This window comes from Amblyomma maculatum, chromosome 3 (genome assembly GCF_055883805.1).
Source record: "Amblyomma maculatum isolate TAMU_Amacu chromosome 3, ASM5588380v1, whole genome shotgun sequence".
Classification (NCBI taxonomy): Eukaryota; Metazoa; Arthropoda; class Arachnida; order Ixodida; family Ixodidae; genus Amblyomma; species Amblyomma maculatum.
The window spans coordinates 22833588-22852209 of record NC_139346.1 but is presented as its reverse complement, the minus strand read 5'-3'; the positions used below and the strand labels follow the sequence as shown (position 1 = coordinate 22852209).

Here is an 18622-nt window from a genome sequence, read left to right as displayed (position 1 = left end):
GGCGGTGCACCAGTAATACTAGCGCAAGTTTCGCTTTTGCCTCGCCCGTCAGCGGCATTGTGCGAGAACAATTTGATACAGACGAAATTTGCGCGAGAGCCGTGTCGTCTGCTCGAAAATGCGCGCCAAAAACACACCGCTTGGAGCGCCTCCCGCGCATGCGCGCTGCGGCATCGTGCACGCTGGACGCGCCACACTGCGTCGGACTGTAGAGGCGGCAGTTTCTAGACGCGCCCGTCGTAGCCGACGTAGCGTGGCCGACGTCGCCGGCTCTGCCACTCGCGTCGAAAACGTCGGACTATATTGGGGCCTTTATTCCTGACATCGGCGCTAGCAATACGCCGTGTCGTTCACGTATACAGCTTGCGGGAGGAGGGGCCACCGCCGCGGCGGTGCTTACGGCGGTCGAGGAGGTGCTGCCATCGTGCGGTGCTTGACCGCGCTGCTGACGCCTCGTCGGACGACACTCCGGTTAACTCCGGGAACCATATATAGATAGGATGTCTGTAAATGCAGCTTCGTTCCACCGATCACCGTAATAGGCAATGGTCGCCATAACCGAGAACGGCGGTGAACTGTGTAACAGCAGCGAACCGCGATTGGCGATTAACCGTGGTTAAGTTCGGTAACCGCGGTAAAGCGTAACCGTGGTTAAGACGGCCGTGTAACTAGTGTATTACTGTTCAAACTTTAGGCCGCAATGGGAGCTTTGCATGCTCAATTCTTCGCTTATAAATGACCAAGTGTTTACCTTTCGGATACGCTCACAGCTGCAAGTGTGTTTGACAGGGGCCATGAAAATATTTGCTGCTTGGGAGCCGTTTAAACAGGAGGTGCGAGCGATAGCTATTGAAATTGGGTCTGTTAGGTCATTTTAGAGGACATTGCATACGAGTTTGTATAACCTCTATGAATTAGAATGTGAGGCACCTGGGGTATATTTAGACGAAATTACTAGGGTAAAGTGTGACTTACAAAAACAGGACGCTCAAAGATACAGACTTGCCCTAGTTCAATCTCGTACAAATATTGCTTTGCACTGTGAAACCCCTATGCGACAAGCTCTACTTCACGAGAACCGCCATGCTACTGCCAAGTGGATACCGAGAATGATATCCAATGGCACCCTTGTAACGAAAACGTGTGATATAATCTCTGTGTTTGATACACGGCTCTGTTCAGTGACGCTTCTGCTACTTCGAATTCGGACCTTTTAGCTAACTTCACAGCTCTTATAATGCCTTTATCACATGATGACTGTGATCTTATCAATGGCGCTTTCGCGTTGGAAGAAATAGAACAGGCAATTGACCAATTACTCCTCTTTGAAACACCTGGCCCTGATCTTATGATGCGAGTTTTTCAAAACGTTTAAACCTTTGCGGAGCCCTTTCTTGCTGCAGATTTTCGCTTTAAGTTTTGATGTCGGGATCCTTCCCGACTCCTTTACTAGGAATCACAGTCTTAATTCCAACGAGTACGGACAAAGAAAAATTGCTCTCAGTTGATTGCTACAGGCCAATCACGTTGGCAAATGTGGAAAACAAAATTTTTGCGAAAGTACTATCGAATCGTTTACAACATGCGATGATGGTTCTCATTGGCCCTCATCAGACGTGTGTCTTGAGGGGCCACTCCATACAAAATAACATACATATTGCACGTACAATTCTCGAATCTTGCTCTGGCTTTTATGAGCAGCTTGCTCTACTTCAGATTGACCTTGCGAAGGCATTTGATCGTGCCCGGCATTTGTTTCTGTTTTCTCTTCTCGAGCGTGCAAATGTTGGGTCAACTGTACTTAAAGGGGTGCAACTTTGTTACAACTGTTCCACTCGCTTGATTATTGATGGTCACCTCTCAGAGCCTGTGCCAATTCGATCATCCGTGAAGCAGGGTTGTCCTATGTCACCTCTACCTAGAGCTACTTTGTGAGTGTACTGCGAAACAGCAATGTCCGTGGCTATGTTCCTTTATTAATGAAGTCAAGGTGCTTGTGTACGCCGACGATTTGGCGTTTTTCTGCACTGAGAAACTCAGCATTTACAAAATTATAACCACCATTAAGCAGTTTGGCAGCGTATCTAGCGCTCAAATGAATAGGCCTAAAAGTTCGGGTCTGTGGTTCGGTTCATAGGGCGCAATTCCGGCTCATTATGCTGGAATTGAATGGTCTCGTGTTCCCCCTAAATACCTTGGAGTTCCCCTTCATGCATTCAAGTCTAGTGGGCGCTACTGGAATGAGCGGGTCTCGGCACTCCAAAGCTAGGCCGAGACTTTTGTTTCATACCGCCTATCAATTTTTGGTCGAGAACAGGCCTGTAACAGGTTTCTAGCTACAAAAAATTATTATGTTTTACAGGTACTCCATTGCGCTAGGTAGTACATCCAAAGCTTTCACCGAATATTTGTGACCTTCATATGGTCCTCTAGTTTTGAGCCTATACGGCGCGATAACCTATTCATTCCTGTTTCTTCTGGCGGACTAGGTTTGACACATGTCTATGTCAGACAGTTGCTCGTTTCTTCGTTTTCCGTAATAGTTCCCATCCAATTACCAGACCATCCCTGCAAGCTAACTTTGTGAAGCTTCACCCCAACTTAGTGATCTCTTCCAATTTTACCGATCGGCCCTTATTATTTTGTTTTATGATAGAAGTTTACGATTCAGTGCGTTTTCGGGCAGTTCGCTTTTCTTATGAGTACTTATTCTCTGTTTCACGTAAAACTTTATACAGAGAATTAATATCTATGTTGTTCCCGCCTCCCTTATATCGTTTACTATATTCTAATTGTATGGGGCATAATTTGTTAAAAAGGGTGCGTAAAATGCCGATCTCGCCTTCTACTAAAAATTTTTTTAAACTTCATGCCGAACTTCTGCCTGTTAAAGTGTGGCTTCACAAAAAAATATTTTCGTTTTTTTTTTGTCAAGTGTCGCCTTTGTGATACACCTAAAACCATTGTACACTGTTCTATTGCCTGCAAAGATGCAATATTATTTTGGGACTTTCTGCAAAGAACACCGAAGAAATTCTTTATTTTGAATTCCCACAGTGTGCGTTGCTTACTGGCCGCTGAACATGACCTTGAACCCTTTTACGTGATTTTCCTCCCTAGACTGCCCAGCCTGTAGAAAACGCGTATGTTGGATCGAAATGCTGAGCCTCTCCTTTCAACCAGTAGTAATTTCAGCCAGATGGTGCACCAGCTTAGAGACATTTACGAATATAGTGACTAGTATCAACCGGACTGGCTGCCATTGTTGATGTGTTGTCTTTCCTTACCACCGTTTTAGTGAAGTTGTGGTAAGTTGTGGTAAGTGGTGTGGTGTGGTGTTGTATGTTTCAATTGGAGGTTTCGCCTACAGGCTGTTTACTTTGCAAACAATGTATATAGCTCTTTCCTGCATTTACAGGCATGTAATAAATACCATGATAAAAAAATCCCGGGCATGGCTCAGTTGGTTAAAGCGCTCGGCTAGCGATCCGAGGGAAGGATGTTCGATTCCGGGTGGAGACAAAATTTTTTTTATGAGGAGACCGTAGCTTCCCTTCACGCTATAGCTGCGGCCACTTGAAGTCCCGCCTTGGCTGCCGGAGTGTTGCTTTCGCAACAAAACGCATCAACTCGTTTCGTCAACAGCGCATACGCCTCGAGCTATCTCTGAATTAAACGTGATGCGCCGACAGGCGACACCCTGAGCTTCCCGGAGTTGAAAGTCCCTTGATTGGGGCTTTACGCGGATCACGCAGTGGGGTGTGTAGCTTCGTTGAATATAATTCAGAGGGTAGGATGGGTCCTCGTCGTCCGCTCCTGGTATGACGACGTATTCGAACACTGCAGCCCGCATAGTCACGAGGTTTATAAGAGCAACAACTGGCTATGTAGTTCTCATACGCTGCTCAGGCCTCCACAGAAAACGAGGTATCCCACGATTCTAAATATTTATTATATCGTCGATACTTGTTGGCTTAAGAATGAAAAATTTCATAGACTGCTGGTTTTAATTTCGATTATAAATGGTTGTGCAGCCACTTACTGGAAGGAATGAAGAGAATTTCTATGTGTTCAAATAAAGTGGGTACATGACGGCTTCGAAATGCATAAGTTCAGCTCCAGAAGAGTAGTGCAAACGCTCCGACTCGCGACGTGTAATTCTTCTTATGAATCTCATAAAGGTTGCAAGACAAATGGCTCTTTTTTCTTTCTGAACCAAAATATATTAATTTTACTCATTATGCAAATAATAATATTCAAGTGATAAAAATTAAGGTATTCGGAGCGCACGTTGTTTTATTTTGCAGTTACTTTTCGTAGACACCCGACGTTGGTAAGCGAGTAGATTCCTGGAAATTGTAAGGAAAAGATCTGTTGTTTACGCTTCAGCACGAGGCACGTGTCGCAGAACAGCCGAAATTGGAGTTGGCGCCGTCACTGTGACTGAAAAATACGTAGTCATCGAAAAGAATAGTTTCATCACATGTGAAGTGGCATATAGAAAGTGATTGCTAGGCGAACTCGTTACCCATAGGCAACGCAGGCTGCATCTGCATCTCCTAATGAGGAAATTCGAATAATTTGTGCCATTGCACGAGACATTTAGTAGCTGTTAGCTTTATTTCTTTCTTTATTTAAATACCTGCCTTCGTCCACGGAGGAATTCCAGTAAGGGGTTGGAAATATGTTTCACGTAGCTTAAGCGCCGAAAAAAATTATACATAAAAAGTACAAGTAGGACTAGAAATGCAAATTATGAAATAATGACAACATTCTCTCAAAGTCATCATGTAAGCGTACTTTTGAAATGAAAAGGAAATGCATGGCGATCTCTGTACATATCCAACGATTATGCAAAGCTTAAAACAATGCAAGTGGAATGAAAGTTTCAGAAGAATGGTGACATACAGACCTCGACATCGTCGTCACGCAGGCGCTGCCTTTAACGCTGAGGTAAACTCGGAATCTGATACAGTCAAACCTATTGCACTTGGGAGTAGGCCTCATTGAGCGTGAAAAAAATTATTGCGCAGAGGCTGAAGCACGCGCCGATATTTCTTTAATCTGTTTTGGGTGATCCCGGCGTTGTCAAAATATATGTAGGCGCGAAAAGATAATCATCTTTATCTAGTACTCTGCCACTGTAAAACAAATAGCGTAAATAACAGAGTTGAAAGAAGTCTTCTCGAGAAGGAAGGGAGAGTCCATCACAAACTAGCGATAACAACAACAACAATATTTTTGCACATCGTGAACGCGCAAACACGTGACACAAAAGTGACGTGGGGCTTCTACGTCATATCTGCGCGTCCTGTCGACGTTTTTGTTTTTTTTTTTTGTTTTTTATTCTACTGGGGCAGAGAAGCGCTTGGCCGTCGGAGCGCGGCTTCGAGCTGGCGGAGGGAGAGCATCTAGCCGTCCGCACTTAACAGCACGCACGCTTTCTTCTGCATTTTTTTTCTATAGTGGGAAGTGGTTGAAAGGAGGGGCGGGTAAAGCCCCTCAGCAAGACGGCGAGCTTCTTCGGCTTGACAAAGAGTTTCCGCGATGCACGGTTCGTCATGGACGGAGTAAGGAAGAATGGTGTCTAGACAATACCGAGGAGCACGGGCATACAGCAGGAAGAACGGGCTGTAGCCAGTAGTCTCATGTGTTGCAGTGTTGAATGCAAACGTTATAAATGGCAGTATAGTATCCCAATTCTTGTGGTCAGATGCGATGTACATAGATAGCATGTTTATGAGTGTGCGGTTTGTGCGCTCAGTCAAGCCGTTGGTGCTTTAGGGGCGGGCAGGCTAGCCAACGTAGACAGCGTGGTTTCAAACTAGCGACGGCTTGGAGCTGCCCTCTGTTACGTTTCTCCACCGACAAGTGGGACAGCTGACGCGGCCACCGCATGGCAACAGGCAGAACCGCGAGCGGATCGGCCATTTCGGCGCCGTTCATCGGCCGCGCAACGCTTCCTCCCGTGGGCAAGTCTCGGCGTGATCTTGCCACGCGCCAAATGTGTGTGCGTGCTTGTGTGTGCAAACGCCGGCCAAGCCTGGAGCTCGTGAGAGAGTGCGCCGCCCTCGCCCTTCTGCAGGAGGTGAAGGAGATGCGGTCGGACCACCTGCGATTGAGTCATCCCATCTTGCCCAGACTTGCCGGGCTCTCCATTTCCTGTGAGGGTTTTCCCTTTCCCTGTGAACTGGAAAACCTATAAAAAGCAGCGGCCGACTCCGCTGAGGGAGAGACTACTTTGACGCGCCGTGGAGACGACGCTAGACACCAGCTGTGTGAACGTGTCTGTATTCTCTCCGGGTCAGCTTTTCTGCCCGTTCTTTCACGATTTTGTAGTAAAGGTTGTTTCGTTAGAAGACGCCTCGTCTTTGCTGGGACCGTTGATGCCGTCCGCCGTCCACGGAGCCGCCAGGCCAACGCTACCGAGGGGCCGCGCGCCGCATGTAATGACGCGTCAGCGGTGGGCTGAGCACGCGAGCCACAAACGTAATAACTGGTGGCAGCGGTACGCTACTCAGGCGCACGCGACCCAAACCTAACACCTCGGTAAAGCAGTAGGCACGCTTGCTTCCTTTCTTCGTTTTCCCTAGCTGTGATGTATGGGCTGGTTTGGCTTGAGAGGCAGCGGAGGGAGTGCTGAAGATGTGCTGTGTCGTTTACTTAGCTCAAGCAGCCGCTTTTGCACCTTAAAAGGTGCGCCTCAGTTATGTACATACAACTATATATATATATATATATATATATATATATTGTTACGACGGGGGTAAGACGTCGGAGCGCAGAACAACAAGGCGATAGGGTAGGGAGCTCAGCCGGTCAACGGCAGCGCGTCCGGCACGAGAGTTTTTCCAACGTCTTTCTCCTTCAGTTATGTTCTAAACTTCATCTTCTTCTGTGCTGTTACATCTTCCCCCTGGGCAGACGAAGCCCCCCGGGCGAGGTAGTTATTCGTTTCCACGAGAGTGACACGGCTTCATCCGGGCGACATGGGCAACTTCGGTTCTGACTGAACGACGACCACTTGGTGTCATACGTGCTATTTGGTAGTTCACTTCACTGACGCGTTCAAGCACAACGTAAGGGCCAGCGTAATGCGCCAACATTTTCTGGGCTAAACCACGCTTTCGGAGAGGTCGCCAAAGCCACACTAAATCTCCAGGGGCGTAAGACACATGGTTATGCCGGCTGTCGTACTGAGCTTTTGAACGCTTTTGCGAAGCGCGACAAAGAGTTTCCGCGATGCACGGTTCGTCATGGACGGAGTAAGGAAGATTGGTGTCTAGACAATACCGAGGAGCACGGGCATATAGCAGGAAGAACGGGCTGTAGCCAGTAGTCTCATGTGTTGCAGTGTTAAATGCAAACGTTATAAATGGCAGTATAGTATCCCAATTCTTGTGGTCAGATGCGATGTACATAAATAGCATGTTTATGAGTGTGCGGTTGGTGCGCTCTGTCAAGCCGTTGGTTTGAGGGTGATATGGTGTGGAATGCCGAAAATGCGACGCACACAAACGAAGAAGCTCTTCCACATCTGCCATAAACTGGCGACCTCGGTCACTGATGATCACTCGCGGAGGTCGATGGCGGAGGATCACAGAACGGAGCAAGAACAGGGACACGTGGTGAGCGGTGGCTGAAGGAAGAGCTGCCGTTTCGCAGTAGCGGGTGAGAGGGTCGGAACAAACCACGATCCAACGATTTCCGTCGGATGACTTTGGAAAGGGGCCCATAAGGTCGATTCCGATTTTCTCAAATGCGCCACGTGGTGCAGTCACAGGATGCAGCAGGCCTTGTGGCGTGGACGTAGGATGTTTGTGTCGTTGGCACTCATTGCAGCTCGCCACATATCGCTCAGTAGTCTGGCGCATCTTCGGCCAATAAAACCGGTCGCGGGCACGATGGAGCGTTCTTGCAGAGCCCAGGTGACTGGAAATGGGGTCGCCGTGCATGGCGCGTAAGATGCACGAGCGGTAGCTCTCGGGAACCACGAGCAAAAAGTTCGTACCGGTGCTTGGGTAAGCCTTTTTGTACAAAAGGCCATCACGGAGACAAAATGGGCTGGAAGCTGTGGAATCCCGCGCCTCCGCAAGCAGGGGCTCGAGGCTTATATCGGTCTCTTGCGCAGTCCGCAGAGCCGAGGCGTCGGGAAACTCGGGCACGACGGAGGCGATGTAATGATCGAAATCACCAGAGTCAAATTCGGTCGTAGGAAGAGGAAGACGTGAAAGACAGTCTGCATCGGCGTGTTTGCGGCCACTCTTGTACGAAACAGTGAAGTCGTACTCTTGCAGACGAAGGGCCCAGCGTGCCAGACAACCAGATGGATCACGAATGTTGACAAGCCAACACAGGGCATGATGGTCCGTCACAACCGTGAAATGGCGTCCATATAGGTAGCACCGAAACCGCTAAACAGCGAAAACTACAGCGAGACACTCCTGCTCCGTAACAGTGTAGTTATGCTCACGTTTGCTGAGGAAACGGCTTGCATACGCAATTACATGCTCGCCTGTTGGCGAACGTTGCACAAGCACAGCGCCAATACCAATCCCACTTGCATCAGTGTGGACTTCAGTCGGAGCGGAGGGGTCGAAGTGCCATAGTATGGGATGTAACGTAAGCAGAAACTTTAGTTGACGGAAAAACGCGTCACAATCTGAGGTCCAGTCGAAAGGGACGTCCTTTTGTAGAAGGGATGTCAGAGGGTAGGCGACGTCGGCAAACCTTGGGATGAATCGTCGAAAGTAGGAACACAGGCCCAGAAAACTGCGGAGCTCCTTTTGAGTCTGTGGTCGTTGCAATGCTGCAACTGCTGCAGTCTTCTGTGAATCTGGCCAAACTCCATCGCGGTCGATGAGATGCCCGAGTACCAGCGCTTGACGTTCACCAAAACGGCACTTTTTGGAATTCAGGACAAGGCCAGCCTTCTGTAGGCAATCTAAAACAACAGCGAGTCGCGTGTTATGTTCAGTATAAGTCCGGCCAAAAATAACAACATCGTCTAAATAGCACATGGAGATTTCCCACTTGAGGCCACGAAGTATTGTGTCCATAAATCTTTCAAATGCGGCCGGCGCATTACATAGGCCGAAGGACATCACGTCAAATTCAAATAGGCCGTCCGGAGTAACAAATGCAGTTTTTTCCTTGTCAGCAGGGTCCATCGGAATCTGCCAATACCCCGATCGCAAATCAACTGAAGAGAAATAAGACGCCGAGAAAAGGCAATCTATGGCATCGTCGTTGCGTGGGAGAGGACACACATCCTTTTTAGTGATGGAGTTGAGGCGACGATAGTCAATGCAGAACCTCCATGTTCCGTCTTTTTTCTTCACCAATATCACGGGAGCAGACCAAGGACTGGAGGATTCCTGTGTTACGCCCCTGTTCAACATGTCTTGGACTTGCTCGGTGATGATCTTACGCTCTGATGGTGACACACGGTACGGATTTTGACGGATTGGATGGGCAGATCCCGTGTCAATCCTGTGGCGTGCGCGCGACAGCGGAAAACGTTGCGAGCCGTCGGACTGCGCGAAATCAAAGACGGGATAGGTGCTGGCACAAGAGGTTCTTCAATATCTGTCGCTGTGAGGTGTTACAATATATATATTTACATATATTACAATATATATATATATATATATATATATATATATATATATATATATTGTGAGCCCTCTGTGGACCTTCCTTCATTTGTACATGCCATGATCTTCTTCTCTCATTTGTACATACCATCATCATCGCCCCGCGGCGCTGGCTCCGGCGCGCGCCTGGGTTTGTGATCGGATTAAAACGCTAGACAAGGCTTCGCGGTCCTTGCCGTCACAACCTCGCCGTCTCGACCTAGCCTTCTTTTACAAGTGGTGGAGGGGAAATTTGATCCCCATGCTGCCTTGGGCCCTGCCTCTCGCTGGAGCTACGTTCCGGTCGCCGTTTGGCAACTGCCACAATCGCTATGTCTACAGACAGTACCCACAGGCCGGACCCTCTACTTCGGCTGCACCACCCCCTCCTACGGTGCCCACACGACAGTGCGACCCGCCGCTGTTCGCTGGTCATCGCGATGAAGACGTCGATGACTGGCTTGACACCTATGAACGCTGCAGTGCCTACAATCGGTGGGACGATGCTCTGAAATTTCTCAACGTCTCTTTCTACCGTATTGAGGTCGCCAGGAATTGGTTCATCAACCGCGAGACCCACACTGCTAACTGGCCCACCTCCAAACAGCAGTTCCGACAGTACTTCGCCGACCCGGCAGTTCGGACTGAGCTCGCGAATACCAAGCTCGCTTCACGCCTTCAAGGTCCGGATGAGTCATATGCGTCTTACATAGTATTAGTCTCACCATGGCGGAACCTGAACGAGTACACCACGTCTTGAAAGGAATTAATTCTATGGCCTATAACAACCTAGTTGCTCAGAATCCTTCAACTATTGATTCCATTATTACGACCTGCCAACGCATCGACCAGCTGCAGTCCTCCCGATTGCAGCCCGCCAACGCTACTGGCCCGACCTATGCTGATCCCGATCTGCGGGCACTTATTCGAGCCATCATCCGCGAGGAGCTCCAGGCCCTCAAGCCTGTCTGTCGACACGGGTGCGATAATTCTTCCGTAACTTCTAATGACGCCGGTCTCCGCAGCATCATCAAAGAGCTGGCAACAATCACCCAACCTATGAGAAAGAGTTCAGAGGTACGCAGTACGCTTTATTTGTTGCCGATATCGAAGGACAGCCTCAGTTACAGATATGCTTTCTTCCTGTAACCTGGATTCATTAGAAATACGTAGAGAAAAAAATCGCCTAAAGCTACTATTCCAGATGCTCCAAGGACAGGTAAACATTCAAAAGGAAACATATATACAAGCGCCAGGCAAACGGAGTTCTAGAACAAATCATAGTCGGATAATTCAGCCGTACTACGCCCATAGTGAAGCTTTCAGAAATTCCTTCTTCCCCCATGTAATTGAAATGTGGAATGACTTGCCAATGAGTGTTGTAGAACAGAATGATCTGCATGAATTTGAGCGATCTCTGGATGACCATCTGCTTGAAAGTGCTATTTGATGCTTGAACGAATGTACTGTCTTCTGCTGATGTATTTAGTGATTGTGAATGATTCTATTTTCTACGAAGTTTTCATACCCTCCCTGTAAGGACCCTCGCTTGAGGGTTAACAGTATTGTTAAATAAAAATAAATAAATCTGACACTCCTCCACCCCACCCAGTACCGACTTATGTGCACGTCGCAGCATCCCCACCCTCCTTTGGTTCCCCCGCCCCGATCGGCACCAACCTACAATCACGTCAATGCAATAGCGACGGCTCAACCTGCACCACCCTATTACGCACCTTGGCGCCCCTCCCGACCAATTTGCTATTACTGTAGCATTAGAGGACATATAGCTTCTGTCGTCGCCGCCTCCAGAACGTGCGCACTGGTTACGATACCTTCGAAAGTGACATGCCTTCAAAGTCATATTACCAACGCCGGTTTATTCCTAGCCCACCTCGAAGATCATCCCCACCTCCAGAATCCTCGTCTGAGCCTCGTGGAACCCATGCATCCCGACGTCGGTCCCTATCTCCATACCGTCGCTCAGTTTCCCCTCTCCGACCCGCAACAACTCTCCCTGTCCGCCATCCGGAAAACTAAGCGTTGCAGTTTCCGGAGGTCAAACTGCACTCTGCGAACTTACCAAAAGTCCTCCAGATCGCCCGTATAATGTGATTTCTGTTTTCGCGGAAGGATTACCGGTCGAAGCATTGATTGATACGGGGGCTGCAATTTCTGTCATTCACGCTGATTTGTGCTACCGTTTGCGAAAAGTGACGACACCATATGATGGGCCTGAAGTCCGTGGAGCCAATGACGTCCTATTGCGCACTTTAGCAAAGTGCACCGTACAAGTTGTTATTGACGGCGTCCGCATTCATGTGCAGTTTGCTGTGCTCTCACTATGTGCGCATATGATGATTTTTGGATGGGATTTTTTGTCAACCGCTTCGGCGTTAATTTCTTGTGGCGACCGTGTTATCCATGTGACAGACAGTGATTTTTCATCTGAAGTTTCTGAACGACATCATCCCCTCGTTGCCGCCGCTGATACTGTTTTGCCTCCTCAGTCCGAAAAACTGCTTACCGTTGTTTCTGACCACATCACTGACGGAGACGTACTCATCGCACCATCTTATCGTCATCTTGCACGCGGTATCGCCTTCCCGTCTAGTCTTGTGAGGTTCTGCAACGGGTCAGCGACAGTAGCGGCCATGAATCCCTCGTGCTCCCAAAAGGAACTTCTCTCCTTTGCATGGTGGATGTTCAACCTTTGTCCTTGATGGTGCTCACCGCCCCTCTGCCTTAGCACCGTGTTTCGCCAGACGTCTCTCTTTCTGTTGTCACAAAGGCTATTAATCTTAACCTCACGCCGAACCAACGCCAAGAACTGCTGACATTGCTTCGACACCACCAAGCCATTTTTGATGGCACTTCCCCACCACTGGGACGGACTAGTGCTGCGCAACATCGCATTATTACTGAAGGTAACTCTATCGTTCGCCGACGGCCTTATCGGGTTTCCCTCTCTGAACGAAAAGTAACTGCAGAAAATGTAAATGACATGCTCCATCGCAATATTATTCGTCCCTCGACAAGCCCATTGTCCTCCCCAGTAGTGTTAGTTAAAAAAAAAGGACGGCTCGGTACGCTTTTGTGTTGATTACCACGCACTCAACAAAATTACACGCAAAGATGTATACCCAATGCCAAGAATTGATGACGCCCTTGACTCTCTCCAAGGCGCCGAATATTTCTCGATCTTGGACCTCCGATCAGGTTATTGGCAAATACCTATGCACGAGGATGATTAAGAAAAAAACCGCTTTCGCAACTCCCGACGGCCTTAACGAATTTAATGTTATGCCTTTCGGACTTTGTAACGCACCAGCGACATTTGAAAGAACGATCGATACTGTGCTTCGTTGCCTAAAATGGAGAACCTGTTTATTTTACTTGGATGACATTGTCATCTTTTGGTCAACTTTTAACGACCATCTCACGCGCCTGAATGAGGTCCTCACGTGTCTCGCTTCAGCGGGCGTTCAGCTCAACACCAAGAAGTGCCACTTTGCACAGAAGGAAATTAAAATATTGGGACATCTAGTCAGCCATGACGGCATTCGTCCAGACACTGAAAAAAATAATCGCGGTCTTGAACTTTGCTCGTCCACAACGGACTACAGAATTGCGTAGTTTTCTCGGCCTGGCGTCTTATTTCCGGCGTTTTATAAGGCATTTTGCAAGTATTGCTGCTCCACTTCATGAACTACTTAAAGCACGCAGCCCTTTCGTGTGGACTGAACAGTGCGAAGCTGCTTTTAATAACCTGAAGCACGCCCTCACATTAGACCCTGTTCTTGGCCACTTCAGTGACAGCACTCCAACCATCCTGCACACTGATGCCAGTGGTCTCGGTCTTGGCGCTGTACTTCTGCAGCGCGATGCAACTTCGCGTGAGAAAGTGATTGCCTTCGCCAGTCGGACTATGACTCCAGCTGAGAAAAACTATACCATTACCGAGCAGGAGTGCCTTGCCGTCGTCTGGGCTGTCCAAATGTTTCGCCCTTACCTATGCGGTCGGCACTTCACAGTTGTGACCGATCACCATGCTCTTTGCTGGTTGTCTTCTCTCAAAAATTTTACATGCCGACTTGGCCGTTGGGTTCTACGCCTGCAAGAATACAATTTCGACGTCACTTATAAATCGGGTCGCCAACACCAAGACGCCGACGCTCTTTCTCGCTGTCCACTTTCGGAATCGGCTTGCTGTTTTTCTTCCCAATGCATTTCCACATATGACCACAGCCGACTATCTCTTTCCCCTACGTGTATCACAACAGTTTCATTTGACGACTCTGAGAACAAACACGCTCTCCGCTCACAGCAATTAGCCGATGCCTACTGCCGTCCCATCATCGACCGCCTTATTGGCGCTTCGGACCCACCCAATGCTCGGCTTCGCCGTCAACTTCGCAATTTCAAGCTGGAAGATGGCATATCCTACTCCGCTTCGTGTATTGCCCTGATGGAACTCGCTGGATCCCAGTCGTGCCGCGTGTTCTTCGCCCACGTATACTGGCGGCTCTCCACGATGACGCTACTGCAGGTCACCTTGGTGTTGACAAAACCTACGACCGCGTGAAAAAACGATTCTTTTGGCCTGGCCTATCTTCCAGCGTTGCCAAATACGTCGCATCCTGCCCTCTGTGCCAACGTCGCAAACGGCCGACTTCTTCGCCCGCTGGCCTTCTACAACCTGTTCCCTGTCCCGCCACGCCATTCGACGCAGTCGGCATCGACTTATATGGTCCCCTACCTCTCTCCGATGGGGGTAACCATTGGATTATAACAGCTGTCGACCACCTTACACGCTACGCCTAGACAGCACCTGTACCGACCGGTTCCGCTCAAGAAGTAGCAAATTTCTTTTTGCAATCAATTGTATTGCGTCATGGCGCTCCTCGGGTGCTCCTAAGTGACCACGGGACGGCCTTCTTATCGACAGTCGTTGCCGAAGTTCTTTACGCGTCATCCACCCTTCATAAGACAACCTCAAGCTACCATCCCCAGACTAACGGGCTGACTGAGCTATTTCACCGCACCTTATCGGATATGATCTCCATGTACATCACACCGGATCATCGAAATTGGGACACTATTCTACCATTCGTCACTTTCGCCTATAACACAGCAGTACAGCGGACTACCGGTTATTCTTCATTTTTCCTCGTTTATGGCCGTTCTCCCACTACAATTCTCGACGCTTCCTTCTTCTCTACGCCTGACTTCTCCACATCAGTACCTATTCAGTTCTTATCTCGTGTGGCCAGATGCCGTCATCTTGCCCGCCTCAACACAGCAGGGTGCCAGGAAGACCGCAAGAGTCGCTACGATTGTACGCATCGCGTGGTTTCTTATCGTCCCGGTGACGAAGTACTGCTTTACACACCACTGCGCACCCCTGGCCTTAGTGACAAATTCCACCACCGCTACATTGGTCCCTACGAGATCATCAGCCAAACTTCTCCACTTAACTACAAAGTCACGCCTGTTGATCCCCAAGCCAATCGACGCCACCGTGGAACTGAAATTGTTCATGTTTCTCGCTTGAAACCGTTTGTGCGCCGCGGTACATCGGTTAGTTAGGAGCGGCCAGGCTGGCCGCTTCCGACTCCCCGGGCATATTGTGTGAGCCCTCTGTGGACCTTCTTTCATTTGTACATGCCACGATCTTCTTCTTTCATGCGTACATACCATCATCATCGTCCCGCGGCGCCGGCTCCGGCGCGCGCCTGGGTTCGTGATCGGATTAAAACGCTAGACAAGGCTTTGCTGTCCTTGCCGTCACAACCTCGCCGTCGCGACGTAGCCTTCTTTTACAATATATATATATTGTAAAACAGGTATTCGTCTATTCGTCTCTGATACGTTCAGCGCCTGATGCTCTGAATAGAACGACAACCATGTTGAACGCGCGGGACGGTCAGGAAAGAAAACGACAACGAAGCTCTCTCTCCGACGCTCGGGCGTGCGCTTACAGAAGTGCAACGACTGATCGCAGAACGTTTCATTGACTGTTGACGGCGTAGCGCCCTGTTCAAGGACTCCTATTACAAGTGGTGGAGGTGACAGCATTCCCCTCAACCTGGAGCTTCGCAGCCGAGCGTTGCCTACCACTTCCGCGATGCCTGAGACCGCCAACCAACCGCCAACCCCATCGCCTGTCATCTGTCCCGGTGCAGCGCGTCAGCGCGACTCGGCCATCTTCAGCGGCACCGATGACACGGATGTAGAAGACTGGTTGGCGTCGTATGAACGCGTAAGTGCGTACAACAAGTGGGTCGACAACGTGAAGCTCACAAACGTCATTTTTTTATTTGAGCGACGTGGCCAATCTATGGTTTCGCAACCATGAGAGTGACATCCCTACCTGGGTGGCTCTGAAGACCAGTCTGACCGAAGTCTTTGGCCGTCCCGCTATACGTAAGCTTCGCGCCGAGCAACGCTTGCAAATTCGGGCACAAAAACCGGCGAGAACTTCACCAGTTTCATAGAAGATGTCGTCGACCTCTGCAAGCGCGTCAACCCTACCATATGCTCGTCGCCAAAAATCCCCTGTGTCCGATGTTATCAGCTTCTGCCAAAGCTTCGACGAGCTGCGCAAAAGGCGGCTTTCCACACGACTTGCTGGCCTTCAGCAGGCCACCCTTTCGGGCTTGGCTCTCTCCGGGGACGGTGCCCTGGATCAGCAGTCGCTCATTCTACAGATTCAACAGTTTGTTCGTGAGGAAGTCGCACGCCAGCTTTCTTTGTCTACCTGCCCCCCAGAACCTGCGCCTGCGCCGCCGCTCAATCCCACCCTTCAGCGTGTTATACAAGAGCAGGTCGCTGAGGTTCTGCCTTCACCTCCTCAGCAGCCCCTGGTGGCGGCTCCTCTTACGTAGGCTGATGTTTTGGTGCGGCCACCACCCCCTGTCGCCCCTGTATACAGCCGGCCTTCCCTCCTATACGAGCCTCAGGGACATCAGCAACCTCAGCAGCCTATGATCCCCCCTTATCGTCCCGTTCTCCGCCGTCGATTACAGCCACAGCCTTCCAACCCCTGGCGCACACAAGACAACCGACCCATTTGCTACGCCTGTGGAGTCGCAGGCCATGTGCCCCGTTTGTACCGCAATCGTGGCCCTCGTCCCTACGACTATACACGTGAGCCGATGTACAATCTTACCCCGTCCCCCTCTCCCGTATTCCCTGAGCCTCCTCTGCAGTCCTCTTCAAGTTACGATAGCCGATCCCACCGCTCACCTTCACCTGGCCGTCGTTCCCGTTCTCTGATGCTCCGCCGCCAATCAGCCGTTCACACGGAAAACTAACGGCCGCAGTTCCGGATGCAAGAACTGCGCCATCAGGGACTAACACAAGACCTGTTTCAGTACCAGCCAGTTCTCATTGAGGGAGTTCCTGTCGAAGCACTTGTAGACACTGGCGCAGCCGTATCAGTTCTTAATTACACCCTCTGTCGCAAACTCAAAAATGTAATGACGCCGCTTCCTGCCGTTTCTCTTCGCACCGCCAGCGCTCAGGACATTCGACCATTAGCCGCCTGCACCGCCCGCCTTGTCTTCGATGACGTTCAATACACAATAGAATTCCTCGTCCTCGCCCGCTCATCACACGACGTCATCCTTGGTTGGGACTTCCTCTCCAATCATAACACCATAATAGACTGCGCCCGTGCTCAACTTGAGTTATCACCCCTCAGTGACACTTCTTTCGACGTATCCGCTGCTGCTGCCGTTACCGTGCACGTCGCAGAGGACACCGACGTTCCGCCTTTCTCCTCAGTGCTTGTGCCTCTATTGTGTTGCTCTTTCCGACGCCACTGTTATCTACACACCCTCGTTACGATGCGCTGACCGAAAATCCGTGTTGCTGCCCCATGCTGTGCTAACAATTTTTCGCAGCTCAAGTGCTATTTTTGTTTGTAGCCCGTGCCCCTGCCCAACTACTTTGCTCCGTGGCCAGTCACTGGATAGCGTTGCTTTGCTCGATTCCACTCCCACCTATCCCTTCGTCGATAACACTGCCGGCCTTCACATCAGCGCCATAACGCCTCTTCCTGTCGCCACTCCATCTTCCTTCGAAGTTTGCCACCGGTCCATCGACGGTGGCCTGACGCCCTTACAACGAGCCCAGCTTGTCGCCATCCTACAACGTTTCGCGGCTTCGTTTGACTCCCAGCAACCTTCGTTGGGGCGCACAACTGCCGTTACTCACCGCATTGATACCGGCTCGCATGCCCCTTTGCGCCAGCGTCCGTACCGTGTTTCAGCCGCCGAGCGTCGCATTATTGACGAACAGGTGACTGACATGCTCCAGCGCAACGTCATCCAACCGTCGCACAGCCCTTGGGCGTCTCCGGTCGTCCTGGTCAAGAAAAAAGACAGTTCCATCCGATTCTGTATAGACTACCGCTGATTGAACAAGATTACGCGCAAAGACGTTTATCCTCTCCCTCGTATCGACGACGCCCTTGACTGCCTGCAGGGAGCTGAGTTCTTTTCTTCAATAGACCTGCGTTCCGGCTATTGGCAGGTGCCGATGGCAGAGGCCGATCGCCCCAAAACCGCTTTCGTCACACCCGATGGGCTCTATGAGTTTAATGTCATTCCATTCGGACTATGCAATGCCCCTGCCACATTCGAACGCATGATGGACAACCTACTCAGAGGGCTCAAATGGCACACTTGCCTTTGTTACCTGGACGACGTTGTCATCTTTTCCCCAGATTTTCCATCTCACCTCCAGCGCCTTGAGAGAGTTCTGCGATGCCTGACCGACGCTGGCCTCCAATTAAATTTAAAGAAGGGCCGTTTCGGAGCACGACAGCTAACCATTCTCGGGCATGTCTCCAAGGATGGCGTTCTTCCCGATCCGGCAAAACTGCGCGCTGTGGCAGAATTTCCCAAGCCAACTAATGTGAAAGAACTCCGCAGCTTCTTCGGCCTCTGCTCGTACTTCCGCCGCTTCGTTCGCAATTTCGC

General features: G+C 50.0%; 2 pseudogenes; one reads left to right on the top strand and one right to left on the bottom strand.

The window, feature by feature from the left end:
• Positions 1-794: 794 nt before the first annotated feature.
• Positions 795-3298, top strand: LOC146194334 (uncharacterized; annotated as a pseudogene).
• A 1829-nt stretch (positions 3299-5127) lies between these two features.
• LOC146194333 (uncharacterized) overlaps positions 5128-18622 on the bottom strand; it is a 30122-nt pseudogene continuing 16627 nt past the window's right edge.